We start from the raw sequence: 14,981 nt of genomic DNA on the forward strand, positions 1-14,981 counted from the left end.
TCTGGCTGTCACCGGGATGAGCCCACCGAGGCAGACACCCCGGCAACATCCAGATAATCTTATTATTTGCATGACATTAGCCATGAGGCCAGGGGGTGGGGAGGGGTGGGGGAGGGGAAGAAGGCCGCCAAAAGCATGCTGGCGGCCCCGGGCGGCTGTGTGCGGGCCCCTGCCGGTGGTGCCGGGGCTGCGGCCTGGGCCGGGCGGGCAGGGCCGCGCTGGGCCGGGGGCTGGGCGCGGCGCGGATTGGCGTGCGCAGCTACTCGCGGCGGTGCGGTAGCGGCGCGCGGGGCCCTGCGGAGCGCGGTAATGATGTCAACTTGTTATTTACTTTCCAGCGCCGGGTGACGGCGCAGCGCGAAAGGAGAATCAATCAGCCGCCGGGTGACCCGCCAGGCGCAAAAAAACGGGAGCCGGGCGGGGGAGGGGAAGCACATGGAGCCGCGTTGCATCATCCGCCCGGGGGTGGGGGGGACACGGCCGGGACACGGGGACACGCGTGGGACGGGCGCGCTGCAGGCTGGGGCGTCGCAGCGCTGCTGCCCGCGGGTGTCGCGCCCCAGCGAGATGCAATAAAGTCCGTTTGTGCTGACTCACAGCCCGCCCGGACCCCGCGCCCCGGGGCGCTGACTGGGCACTGCCGCCCGCCCCGGGCCGGGGCAGCGGTGGCGGCGCGGGGAGCGCTCCCGCAGCGCCGCTCGAGCTGTCCCGTTCACGCCGCGGCGCGGGACGAGCGGCCGCGTCCCGGGCGCCGGAGCGCGCCCCGCGGTGCCCTGCGCGGGCAGCCCGAGCGGGGCCGGGCCGGGCCGAGCGTGCGGGGCACAGGGGCCGCCCGCGGGCACCGCGCGACCCCGCGCGCCGGGCCGGCACCGGGAGCGCGGCGGTGCCCGGCGGGCGGGGGAGGGGCGGGCAGGGCTGCCCTCGGTGTGTGTGCCGGGTTTGTCACCGGGTTTCAGTTGCGGGGGGGGTGTCAAAGCACAACATAACCACAGGCGGGGCGAGAGCTGGCGGCACCCCAGGGCATCCCCGGGGGCGTTGGCGGCGGCGCCTGCTCGAGTTGCGCGTCCCGGCGTGCGGGACCGCCGCAGGTGGGGGAGGGCGCGGCCGGTTCGCCCCCCACCCGCCCCGGCCCTCCCGGTGCGCCCCCTCCCCCGCCGTCCCCTCCCTCGCTCCCGCCCGGTGGCGGCGGCCCCGGGCGCGGCTGTGGCTCCCCCTCGGCGCTGCTCCTGCCGCCGCCGCGCGTCCGCACCGGCCCCGCCAGCCCCCCCTCACCGCCATTCCGCCCCAAAACTTTCCGTTTCCCCCATCCCACTCTCCGGGACTTCCTTGTGCCGCCCGTGCGCGCGGAGAGGGGGGGGAGGAGGCGTGTGCGGCGGCGGCGAGGGGGGATTCGCAGCCTCCTGGCAGGCTGGCCGGGACCCCGGGGGAAGAGGAGTTGCACCATGCGCGGCAAGTGAGGGAAAGTCTCCGCCAGCAGCAGCGCCGCCGCCCCCCGCAGAAGTTGGGGCTCTCCCCGCCCGCGGGAGCGGGAGCTGTGCCTTTAACGCCCGCTGCGCCGCGAGGTGAGTTCCCGAGGCGGATTATTCATCCCGGGGACCCTGTTGTGGTTTCTTTTTCCCCCGTCTTTTTTTTTATTTTTCTTTTTTTAAATTTTATTTTTAAATTTCCCCTTTTCTCAGGCTTGCCCTTGCTGTTGCAGCCCCCCGAGCCCAGCCCAGCCCGGGGCCCGCTGTCCCCCGCGTCCCCTCTGCAGCCTGACCCGCCCGGGGGGGAGGGGGTCGCTCAACCGCCGCTTGTTATGACGAAGTTTTTTGAACCCGGACGTTTTGGGGTCTGCTTGGGGGTTTTGGGGTGCTTTCTTTGGGCCGAGGGGATGTGTGTGTATGGGGCTGCCGTGCCCCTGGCCGGTGTTTTGCAGCTGCCCCCGGGCAGAGCGACCCCGGGGCGTGGGGGAGGGGGGCAGTTTCTCCCTACTTCTCAGACAGTATTTTAATGTATGGGGGGGTTTATTAAAAATTTTTTAAGAAATGCTCGGGGAGGTGGGGAGAGAAATGCGAGGTATTCACGCTTCAGTGTGGAGTTTGCAGAGCCTGTGTGGGGGAGGGGATCCCATTCATCGCCAGGGCTTGAATCAGCAGCGGGCGGAGGGGCCGGTCGCTCCCCTACATCGAAGTTTACTTCCAAGTAGGTAAACAAGTTGGCTGCTCGCCCCCCAGCCCGTGCCCAGCCCCCGGAGCCGCGCTGCCCCGGCCCCGCTGGCAGCGCCGCCGCGGGGCGGGGGTGCGGGAGCCGCTCGGGGCCGCAGCCGCGGGGCCCCGACCTGTTGCACGGCCCGGGCCGGCGAGCCCAGCCCCGGGGCGGCGAGCGGGCCCAGCCCCCGGCGCTGTCACCGCGCCGCGCTGGGTCCCCATTTTGTGCTGCCCTTCAGTCTCGGCTGTGGGCTGGTAGATGGGTTCGGTGCGCGGCCGAATATTGGTGTGGTGTGATGTAAAGCCAATGACCCTTGACCTATTTAATGATATGTTGTTGCGTTCTCGGGCGGGCATCCCGCACAGCGCAACGAGGGGCAAAACCACCAAGCCACACCCTAAAAGTTGGGCTCGCATATTAATTCCTCAAAGTCGGCGTTTAGATAGAATAAAGGCTTCCCGTTCTGTGTTGCCTTAACATGCCTCTTCGCTGCTCTCCACGAGGATTCATTGGAGCGGCGTTGCTCCCTTCCTGACGCACGGGCCCGGCGGTGTGGATGTGGATGTGAGCCGTGGGGGAGGGGAGGCGGGCTGCTCGGCGGGGCTCACCCACCGCCTCCTCCCGAACCAGAAAATACTGCGGCGTAGTGTGGCAGAAACCTAAAACATTCCATTGGAAGGGCTGATGATTTGAAATAAAATGGAGTGTAAAATTAAAATTTCAAGACTACTGTTTTAGGCTAATAGTATGAAAATGAACATGTTGTGCCAGAGGGAGATCTGATTGTAGGTAATAAATACAAGGTCTTTACTGTTGACAAATATGTCATATCTTTCTTCCTTATCCCATTTATTAGTGGTCTTTTAACCACTGGATATATGAGGTTTAACATCATATAGCTTCTGTACCATGTGACTGCGCATACTGGGTTTAGGCCTCTCCCTGTCCTGCAGTCAGTGTTCTGTCATGTATAGAGACATTGGGCAGGTTTTAAATTAAATATATCCATTCTGTGATAGCAGATGTTGTTGGCAAAGAGAGCCAGATTTGTCCTAGTGTGTGTTTTGGCGTTGTTGGTTTTTTTTGTTTGGCTTTTTTAAAAACAATTACAGATAATAATTGCAACATCTCAACGACAGCAGTAGTAGAACAGGGAAGCTTTCCCACAGAAGATTTGTAGAGGGGGTGGGAGGAAAAGGGAAAGCAAGAGGGGGAGGATGCTATCACATTAAAAATGCGCTAAATCTTTCTTTATGTGCTGTATGTAATAATGGTAAAAACAGTGGAGATTTGAGTAGTTGTCTCTGTATTTAACACCTTCAGTGAGCTGTGCAATAACCAGGGACAGGGCAACCCTGGGTGTACAGTCTGGGAAATGAGATGCTGGAAAGCAGTGCAGGAAACGGACCTGGGGATCCTGGTCAATGGCAAGTTGAACATGAGCCAGCAGAGCCCTGGCAGCCAGGAGGGCCAACCCTGTCCTGGGGGACATCAGGGACAACATGGCCAGCTGGGCAAGGGAGGGGATTGTCCTGATCTGCTCTGAGCTGGATCAGCCTCACCTCGAGTGCTGGGGGCAGTTTTGTGTGCTGCCATGAAAGGAAGACATTAAAACTATCAGAGAGTGTCCAAAGGAGGACCATGAAGGTGTGAAAAGCTTGAGAGGAAGCCTGTGAGAAGTGGCTGAAGTCCCTTGGCTTGTTCAGGTTAAAGGAGACTGAGGGGAGACCTCATTTCAATCTGCAGCTTCCTCACGAGGGAAAGCAGAGGGGCAGACACTGATCTCTTCTCTGTGGTGACCAGTGACAGGACCTGAGGAACTGGCCTGAAGCTGTGTGTGGGCAAGTTTAGGTTGGATGTTAAGAAGAAGCTCTCCACTCAGAGAGTGATTGGGCATGGAGACATGCTCCCCAGGGCAGAGATCACAGCACCAAGCCTGACAGGGTTCAAGAAGCGTTTATACAATGCTCTCAGGAATATGGTACAATTCTGGGGCTGTCCTGTGCAGGAGGACAGGAGTTGGACTTGATGATCCTTGTGGGCCCCTTCCAACTCAGTATATTCTATAATTTTAAGGTTGTTTTTTTCTCTCCCTAAGATGAAAAAGCATGTCTCAGAAGCAAAGAGAATTAAAAATTACACATACATGTAAACACTGGCAACTGCACAACTCTCCAGGTCTCTTAGGACATAAAAAAGCCCTCTGCAGATAAGTTGTCATCTGAATACATCCTCTGCCCTTCCCCCAACCGAGTAAGATGACTCCACTGTTCTCTGCTATGTCACCGCTATGAGTTATGCTACTGCTTCTTTTTTTTTTTTTCATGGTTGCAGATATACTACACAAATATCTAAAGAGTAAGAATAAGTTAAATCATTGCTAGGGGAGGGGCAGATTTTTGCTCCACCAGTTTGCCCAGTTTTCACCAAATCATAGAATACTCTGAGTTAGAAGGGACCCACCAGGATTGAGTCCAACTCAGGACAGCCCCAAGATTCTCACCATGTTATGAATTCTTATCAGGCTTGGTGCTGTGATCTCTTCCCTGGGGCAGCTGTTCCATTGCCCAGCCACTCTTGGGATGAAAAACGTTGCCTGGTATCTAACCTGAACCTGCCCTGATTCAGTTTCATGCTATTTTGGTACTGTCATTGATTGTCAGATGGGCTTTTCTCATTTTTGTGATGATGGGGACCAGAAGCAGACATACTGTCCACTTGGTACGTCTGATGTGCCATGGCTCCTGGAAGAGCTTCCTGAATGGAGAGTCCTCTGGCAGCAGCAGCTGTTAATGGCCTGTCATCCCTTTGCTTGGAAGGAGTAAAGAATGTCTCCAAGTGTGGATGGGATCTTATTTCTCAGTAGCTAAGTCAGCAGTGTGATCTGCCTAGGATTTAGCGATGTGCTCAGTTTGGTTCCTTGTGGAGATGAGGCTGGAAACGCCATCCTAGGTTTTAGGTTTAAGTTGCTGGGTGGTTGCTGCGTGTAGTGGGGTCGGTGCATGCCTCAGTGCTGCTAGCCCTTGCTCTTTGCTGCCTGTAGCAGTCCAGAGTTAGATTTCATGTGTATTAAACTGATGCTGTTTGAACTTTAGTAGTGCCAAGGGGCTCCTGTTCAAATCAGGGCCATTTTGGGAACATTGTAGATGGTGGTTCTCACCCTAAACAGATTGTAATGTAAGTGAGGGAGACAAAAAGCCAGGAGGGTAAATGCTGGAAAAAACTGACTCGGGAGCAGCAGCTGATTGTGGTGCCTTATCTGCAAGACGTCAGTGTGATCTCAGCTGGTAGGAGAGAGGGAAGTTGTTAACACCTGGAGGCACTGCTGCTGGTAAATCTGTCTGCTCTGCCCAAAGAGGGGTGGGCATCATAACGTGATCTGTATCCTGGATTCGCTTTACTACTGCTCTTTTGATGCCTAGTACTTTAGATTATGTACACCAGCCTACCTTTAAAGTGATCCAGGTTTTGTAACTCTTGGGACAGCTTTTTTTTTTCATAATCTTCATTATGAGGCAAGATGGAAGTAATTTTGTAAACTCTTTTTTCAACTGCTAAATTAAACCTCCACTCCCTCTTCCCCTCCCTCATCTTGCCTATTTTTAGTTAGGAGGAAATAGCTGACCTCTTTACAGCAAGAACCCAGACCCCCTGGGTGCCATTTATAGGTTTCTACCAAATGGCCTACTTGGACAAGTTGGTTGAAATTAAACAAAAACATTGGAACTACGGCTGTACATAGGAATAGCAGCCTTCCTGTCAGTACAAAATCTATCATTTTAATGGTACTGAAACAAGCCTACAAAGGTGAAAAATAGGGTTTAGGTTATTTTTCTTCAGCATACTAGATAATATTTTAAAGACTTTTTTGTTGTCGTTGCGCTCTGATCATTAATGTAATGGAATTTTGTTTAAGGATGGCTGATAGTGTTTTGTTTTGCAGTCACAGGAAGTTCCCTGAAGTTAGGGCCGTGTAAAAGCTAGAAGCAGTCAAATAAGGGTGTTCATTTAGAAAATAGTTGTCTTCTTGTGTAGTGATTTTGTCCTAGACAGAGATTTATAAATTATAGTTATTAATGTTTAGTAATTCTGTGGAAATATAAACTTGCTTCTGCTAGCTAACTGGAAGCAAGTTAACTCCACAATGGATATGTGAGTTTTTGAGGTAAAGGTGCACGGGCCTTTTATGCTGCTTTTTCTTGAGCCACTTTTCCTACACATATTTGTATTTATTTTAAGTGATACTAAAAATACTGGCCTGTAGCAATTGTTACTGCATTTCTTCATTGTTATTTGAGAAGAGAAGAATATACTGCCTCTGTTATTTTATATTGGGGTCCCAGCCACCAGTCCCTTTCTCTATACTTCTGGTTGTGATCATGACTGCAGCTTGGGGTTGGGTATACCTGGTGACGTGGCTTCCATCTTTTTAATCCTGTCCACTTTATGCAATTAAAGGGGCATCGAGATGTGTAACCCCATTTCTTGGCTTCTTCTATTGTTAGTATGAACACTTAATATGTGTCTTGTTTAAACTGGAGTGCTTGTAAAAAGTTGTAATTTTGTGTGAAGTTACAGTGGAAATTTCTGCCAAGAACCGTGTGGTGTTCATGCATGATGTACTGATCATGATGATAGTCCTGTAGTATGAAGAAACAATTATTTTAATATTTTAGCTAAATGCATTGCGTAACTACATTTTGGCTTGGGTGTTGAGCCTTAGTCATTTGCTGGGCGAAGTTACACAGCCCACTGAACATGTGGACCAGCAGTGCCTCGATGCTTAGATGGCATGGCTTACGGCCTGTATCTGAACAGATGAGTGGTACTAATAATGTCTAATAATTCTCTGTATATGCTTATCAAAATACTCTCATCTAATTAAGTAGTGAGTTTTATTGACCCTTTGCTATTGGAAAGTGAAACAAAGCTTTTTAAAGACCAGTGTTCTCCATTAGTATGTAACAGTTGCTCTGTACAGTGCTTCAGTGCCGCTCAAAGTGTGATTGCATTTACTGACCTAAGTTTCATTTAGGCTGCTAATTCTTAGTTACAGTTTAACCTCTTACCACTTTGTAGAGGCATTAGAATGTGTTCTGTTATATAAAATCATAATTTTATTAAATGAAAAAATGTAGCAACATTATCATTTAATATTTTTTTCCTATTGATACGCAACTTTCCCATACCTCCGATAAATTACCCATAGAGCAAAAAACCAACATTTTTCCCTTAGATATTTAAATTACTCGGAAATTATGTTTTGACATTGTCTTCAAGAAAACAAAGAGGATTTTACTTCAGTAGATGTCATTCCTTTTGTCATTCTGCAGCATAATGCATTTGTTGTACTTCTTTTTGAAGGCAGCAAACTGCCCTGGATGTACAGTGACAAACTTTGGCTTCTGCTATATTTTGCTGTGTAGCACCATCAGCTCTTCATTAATCCTCTGCCATTGAGTGGAGACTCTGCAGAATGTTCTCTAGTTCAAGAGTGAATCCAACTATTTATGATTTATATTTCCAAATCAAATAGTCATGTTACAGGGGCTCCGCTGAAAGGGATCAGTTGCATTGTTGTGATTAACATGTATACAGTGTTGTTGTGTTTCATACTTAAAAATGTCCACTGTGGAGTTTGTACTGATCTGAACACAACCCCATAGCCTACAGCAAAATAATTGGAAAGATGTTCTTCCAAAAGAATTGACCTTCACAGTGTGCAGTTAATAAATACATGAGATTTTTATAAAGTGAAGTAAAAATATGGATTTTTTTTTTTTGTAAACTCATGCGTGTTGGTAACAGAATGAGGAATTGTTATAACAACATGGTAGTTTCAGTGTCATTTAGCAGCTGCGAGTTGCTTATTCACTGTATCAGTGGGTTTAGTCTGGTTGCTGCTGGCAGAGGATTTGTGTGTGTCCAGAGACCCATTAGTATTAAGACTTGTGTTAGCGCATAGTCTCAACTGGGACTGTAGAACAGGAATCAGATTCACAAATATTAATTGTTTAAAATGAACTGCACTAATTGTCGTGTGTGAGTGCATGCATATGCATGTATATACATGGCTAGCCTTAAGGTAGTCCAAAAAGTAGTTTTGGAGAAAAAAGGCGTAATCCTGATGTTGGAAAGTGGTGCCAGCATGCAGTAGCTTGACTCTCACACCCTGAACTAGGATGTGCTCAGGTCAGCAGCATGAGGTGTTGCATAGCCAGTGAAATGACTGTAGGCTGGGCCATGCTGGATGTCAGGTTTTGGAAGGCAGAGGTGCAGCACCCTTTAATTACGTGCTTGTTGAGATGTGGCAGGGTCAGGAGTCCATCCTGTGCCTGTACATCTGACTGAGCCTGATGATACCAGGAGGCGATACCTGGAGCTGGAAGATGCATTCAAACATCAGAATTATGTTATGTTATCTTCATATTTTCCTCCTTTTTTTTTTTTCTTAATTTTTTGGTTTTTGTTTGCTCTTGGAAGTAAAATTTAAACCCAGATCTTGACAGAGAGATGAAGGTAAAACTACCCTCCTGCATAGTGTTCTTCACAGATAGGGTCGAGCTTTGCTGATGAGTTAGGACTGGGAATCCAAGTGCAGACAGTACCAGTTCATATTGTGGGGATTAGTTTCCAAGGATATTTATCTGTTGCTTTTTACAGTCACAAAACAAACTTAACCCTTTTCACGCCTATTTTACATGCACACATGAGTTAGACCTTTAAGAATTTGGGTATAGAATTAGTTGAAACACATGAATTGTTTTCTGTGTATTTCAGGAGTTACTGGCAATGCTGCTAAATACGTAGACTCAAATATATCTCCTTGCATCTTAACTCTAGTCTTCAGTTTTGCATTTAATTTTTAATTTTTGGTGTTGTTTTTTTTGGTTGTTTGTTTGTTTTAACTTTTTGGCTTTAGTTTTGTCCTTTTTGTAATGTAAGACCTTCTGTAGTTTGTATAGCTTACTTTTAAACTAAAATACTGTGATCTGGAAGGCACAATAAAAGGCATACCTGGGGATTATTATAATGAGGAAAACATCTTCCTTCCTATGCCAGTTCTCAAAAAAGTAAAAGTAAGGAGCAGAAGCAAGTACATTTTTAGTAACATTACATGGTGTTCACAAGACAGATTTTATATCATTCTGTGAAAACTATTAAAGGTTCCTTTATTTTCATTTTGACTACTACTGTGTTTGTTTGGGTTTCTGGTGTTGTAACTAAAGAACAATGCTGGAATCTGTTTTTGTAAACCCAAACACTCTCAGCTCTGGTACTTCTGCTAGTATCAGTAAATGTCTTACATAATCAGTTAATTTAAATGAGCCAATTAGTTATAAATTAGTGCATGACAGTGTATCATAAAAATTCATCCAGCTTCATTCTCATAGGATTTGATGTGCTTGGAAAAAAAACAAAACACTGAAGCTGAAAGGGTGGCCCAAAATGCAATATTAGAGTGGAAGGAAAGAATCTATTTATTACATACAGCTCAAATTTTACTAAAGCATTAACATAATGTTTTCCCCCACTGCTGATGAATGAAAGTTACTTTTCCAGGAGACCACCATCCTGTCTTCACTACCTCGTCTGATACCGCTGGACAGGGGTTAGGTAAAAAGTGAAATGTATCTTGAGCCCTCATGAGTAGTTTACAAGGAAGAGGAAGATGAATGGTAGTGGACTACCTCAAAAGCTAGGACTGTTTTTAACCTGCTGACTATCAAGTGGACAACTGTTTTGGTTTTGGGGTTTTTTTGGGTTTTTTTGTTTGGCAAAGATGACATGTCTTCAAAACACTTACTCCTGTGCATTTCTTCAGTGTTATGATGATAGTATGTATTATATGTGGCTACTTCATAGTATGTTATTTTGTGGTTATGAGAATGGCTTTTGTTGTGTGCCTGGTTTTTCTAATGTTTTACGTATTTGTATGCATATGTGGATTAAATCTTTTATTTTAAATTTTGCTTAGCCTAAGCAATAAATCTTCATGGTATCTACTATGTTACCAACAGCATGTATTTTCAGTTTATAAAACACTTGAAATGTGGAAGGGTTCTGTGTTCTTCAATGACAACATGTTAAATGCATTTATACATTGTCAGTTTGATCATGTGCTGGCTTCACAGATAAGATTTGTTGTGCCCAGCAGATATTCGTGTACATGGAGTGCAATGTGAAAGAAATTTAATTTCCTCCTACTAAAAATAATAATGACCTGCATCTTCTACCCGTTTAAAAAGCACTCAGATAATTGCAGTGAATTATTTTTTTAGTTGTTTGCTCCTGTATTCATATTCCCATGAGCTTTTCAAGTACAACAAAGTTTCCTTTTTTTAAATGTAAATTTGGATATATATATCTATGAAAAGAAAGAAAAGATCTGTTCCTTTAACAACCTCACAAGGCATTTGATAGGGCACACCTTTTCACCGCTGGGTAAATAATTTACATTCAACTTATAGTGGAATGTTATCTGCCTGCCGTACTACAGAACTACCATGAAGGCTTTATGAATGACTGCTTTTGAAGAATTTTGAACAGCAAAACACATTGTCAGTTTATTTTGTTGCTAGTTTATTAAAACATGATCGTAAAGCTCTGCTTACTGAAGTATAGTCCCATTTTTCCATCAGCTTATCCATTAGGATAGCAAAGCATCAAAAGAAAATGATGGAACAAAAGGTTTTTTTCTCCCTTTCAGTGTTCAGTTTAGAGTTAGAAGTAATGATGGCTTTAATTTGTTAATCCTTTATTAATCTGTAAGTTAGTTTCCTGGCTAACAGTGTTTGGTTTAGGGTATTTGTTTGCCTCAGAACAAGCCTTTGTTGTTTTTTTTCTTCTTCAAACTTTTTGTAATTGCTTTTAAATCTTTCTTTTAATTGCCTCCCTCCACAAAAAAAACCTATTGGGTTTGCAGTGGAATTTGAGAGGTTTCATTTTAATGGATATTTACTGTGCTCCAGTCTTTCTTCTCTGACAGCTCCCATACCCAGGTAGCTCCAGCAAGGACAGAGTTGATGATATATTTGTGTTCTAAACATTGAGCAAATCCTGTTACAGCTATGGCCTGATGTTGCAAAAATGTGTTGGGCCTGTGCAGGAGATTTCTAGGATCAGGCCTTATATGATGGCAACACAGATTCTTGACTGATTAAATAAACATTTCTGAGCCTTTTTTATAGCAACAGATGATGTGCGTGATTTTAACTTTAATCCTGACAGGCAATGTTCCTGTAATGAAGTGGAGATTGCAGTGTCCCTCTCCTTTCCACTAGCCCACATAAGTAGGTTTTTTTGTATGGCATAACTTCCATGGTCTTTTTTGAACACTGTTCTTGTCTGAATCTTCTCCATGTTCTTGGATTTTTTTGTAGATATGAAGTTGAGATGTAGAGCCTGGTTTCTTCAAAATGCGCAGAAACTGTGTTGGCTATGTCAAAATTTATTTGGCTTAATATTTTGCAGTATAAAGTGTAAGACTTGGTTGCAAACATATACACTGAAAAGTGACTTGCACAGATGTATGCTTGGAACCTTTTTCAGTGAAGTGTCCTTAGTTTTTGAGGCAAGGCCACAGCGTGAGGTTTAACAAACTCTAGCAGTGACTGGCAAGCAGTGGCAGGATGGTTTCATTGGCTGTCTGGATCATGGGTAGTCTCAAAACTGTTCTACCAAATGTGACCCACTGCATACAAAGCTCCAACACCCCAGGACTGGCACTGGAGGCTTGTCTTGTTCAAGGGCTGCAAGCATCATAGCCTTCCTGAAGAGGATATATCAACCTTTTCTATTCTAATTTACTGGTTTTCTCTGGGGTGGTTGCTCTGTGTTTGACTGCAGTAGATAAGGAAAATTACACAGAAGGATTGTGACTTTTTTTTCACCTTAAATATAAATCTTCTTTTTTTTGTTTGAAGACTCAAACATCCTACAAATAGTTATCTTAAAAAATATTTAACTACTTATTAGTATTGTCTTAATTGTTATTTTTGTCTTTGGAAGTACATGTGGTACATTCTGGTGTTTCAAGTGGAGCCAATGTCTTGCCAGCCTATTTAAAGTGTTAACGTATGTGAGAAAGTGTGCCCTGTGGCCTGAAACATCATTCATGTATTTGCCAATTGCCTCAGTCTTTTAATTTCTGTTTGTATGCGTTGCATTTGGTTAGGTTGAATTTATTATTGATTTCAACTGTTTGCAAATAGTCTACTGACAGAGCATTTGCTCCTGTCTCCTTTGAGCCAGCATTTTACCCTCATTAGTCTATGGATGTGTTCTTTTGAATGTTCGCCAAATGCATTCATAAAACCGGTAAAATTAATAGAAGGAAAAGTGGGAGAGCTGTGTGACCTGTTATTTGTAAACAACGTTATGAGACTGCCTTTCAGTGTTTCACCATAGTATACTACATTTATTTTTTCCCCGCGTGTTTTCCCTTTTATTCATTTGTGTTTTCCAAGCTTCCCATCATATACAGCCATTTGCTCAGCAGTGTTAATTACCTTTTTTTTGGTATGTTTTGGTTTAATTTGGTTTTGAAGGCTAAAGTTACTAGGTGAATAAATGTAGTAATATTTATCAGTTCTATAATTCTGTAGTTTCAAATCATGCTTGCAAGCTACTAAGGTACACAGGATTGTTTTTATAGAGAGCTGTGGGGTTAAAGGAAAGAAGGAAATCTGTTGTCGTTGTTCGGTGGAAGGTATTTTTATTCATCCACAAATTTAAAGAGTTCTTAAAAATGGTCTTAATCACGTTGTAAACTTCTTTAGGATGTGATGCTATCTATTTTTATGACTTACTGCTTTGTGGGTGTATGTATCATTATGCAAGTAATAATCCTTATTTTCACAGAAAGTAATTTATACCAACATTACATTTTGGCATCAGTTTGCTTACATTGTGTAGATATTTATGAAAATATCCCTTCTCTTATCTAGGACTGTGAACTGTATTTTCTCTGATGGAGTACAGATCTGGCTGATCCTTAATTTTACAAAGAATAATCTGTGGAAAAGCATTTGAATTCCTTTAGTTTGTGTTTACCAGGTTTGGCATATAGGAAGCCTGCTCAATTGATCTTTTTTTTCTTTTTTTTCAGGGTCTTATGCAGTTTTGTTTTGGTTTTAGACTAGTTTTGTTTTAAGACTGCAGCTATTTATATGGCAACATCTTATTTCAGTAAATCCAGATTCTTGCATCTTAAAATGTCAAGAGTTTTGTTACTTGATGTTACTACATTTGTGTTCTCTCCCTTGCTTGAGAGCAGCACTCCTTGCTAATGTTAGGAAGGGTGAGGTAGAGGAGGTGTGTATGGTGAGAGTGGGGGTGGGAAGTAAAACAGGCTCTGGCTGTTTACACATTCCAGGCAACCATAGATCTGCTCTCTTTGAGGTTTGAAATATTTTCCTTTTCACTATCAGTCTTGCAGATCTGGGGTATTTGGGCACACTGCCAATAAAAGTAAATAGCAATGTGTTCATCTCTTAGACTGAAATGTAATAAACTGTTCTACCTTTTTTGTGTGTGCATAAGAAGAAAATATTAACTGCACTTTATAATTAAGGTATGACATTTATTGAAATACTGGAAGTTGGGACTATTGCTATTATTTTTTCAAGACTTGCGTATAAAAGGACAAAGTAAATCTGACTCTTCTTGCTTTAGTTTATTTCAAAGGGAAAGTTGCCTAATCAAAATATTTTTGCTAACTAGATTTTCTGTTTTCAGCATGATAACCATTGGGTCAGGGAGCTGGGGATGACTGCCTTTTTCTCATTTCCATGTAATGCATGTACATGCATGCATTTTTTTCATTTATTTGTGGTAGGCTTGATCTGTTTTATAGTCTTTCATTTGAGCATTCTGGTTTCCAGCACTTACATATCAGAGTTCTGATGAAATCAGATACAGAAAGCTGTCCACCTGCATGTCTTGGTTTGGGTTTTTTTGTTTGTTTGTTTGTTTTGTTTGTTTTTTTCCCCAGTATTGGAAATTATTTCCTGCAGTCTGCACTAAAATAGACTGAGCAGGCAAGCAGATGAATAATGATTTCTTCCAGGTTCTGCATAATGTAATGAACAGACCTTCTGTTTATTAATATTTATTATCAATATTTGTATACATGCCACTTCCTTCCCTGAAGCTTGGTTTCTGGGGTTTCTTAAAGCTGTATGCTATGTGTGAAATGATTGCTTTATTCCAAGTGGTTCAGTAGTGCCACTTTGTCACTCCAGCAACTTGCTTTGTCACCAGGGCTTGACATGGCTCAACTTCTTGTTGTAAACGCTTTCCGAACAAAACATGTTACCCTCCAGAAATTTTACCATACCATTATGACAAACAAAAAAGACAGTCCACTTACCTTCAGTCTTAAGACATTCTAGCACATACAGTGCACAAAGGGATTCAGACCGTACAGTTGGGGTTTTTTCCAAAGCCAGCAATTGCTTAAAGCTCTCTTGCATAGCTCTGACTGCCATCTAATCTGCATTTAGAGGCATTAAACTGCTTTTGGAAAAGCTGTGGGCTTCTTCAGCTAGACCACCAGCAAAGTGGATAAACTGATAGCTTCTCTTGACTATGTTTTTAGGAAAAAAGTGCTCTTCTCATCCTCTAGTGACCTGGATCTAAAGCCAGAGGTTTTTTGGGGTTGCTGTCAGTTGAGATCAGACTGTTGAGTTTAAACTAAATGGAAGTAAACATGAGCATTACCTGCACCTCATTATTTCTGTGCTTTTATGACAGACACTTGAGACTGTTTGTATAGTGGCTATGGCTCG

General features: G+C 44.5%; 1 protein-coding gene across 1 annotated transcript in view; it reads left to right on the plus strand.

Moving 5' to 3' along the window:
- The first annotated feature begins 1,219 nt into the window (after nt 1-1,219).
- TBL1X (transducin beta like 1 X-linked) overlaps nt 1,220-14,981 on the plus strand; it is a 196,804-nt gene continuing 183,042 nt past the window's right edge. Inside the window, exon 1 of the mRNA XM_033051951.1 lies at nt 1,220-1,562. The gene's annotated coding sequence lies outside the window, so the exon portion shown is untranslated. The remainder of the gene's footprint in view (nt 1,563-14,981) is intronic.

The sequence above is a fragment of the Catharus ustulatus genome, chromosome 2, assembly GCF_009819885.2.
Source record: "Catharus ustulatus isolate bCatUst1 chromosome 2, bCatUst1.pri.v2, whole genome shotgun sequence".
Classification (NCBI taxonomy): Eukaryota; Metazoa; Chordata; class Aves; order Passeriformes; family Turdidae; genus Catharus; species Catharus ustulatus.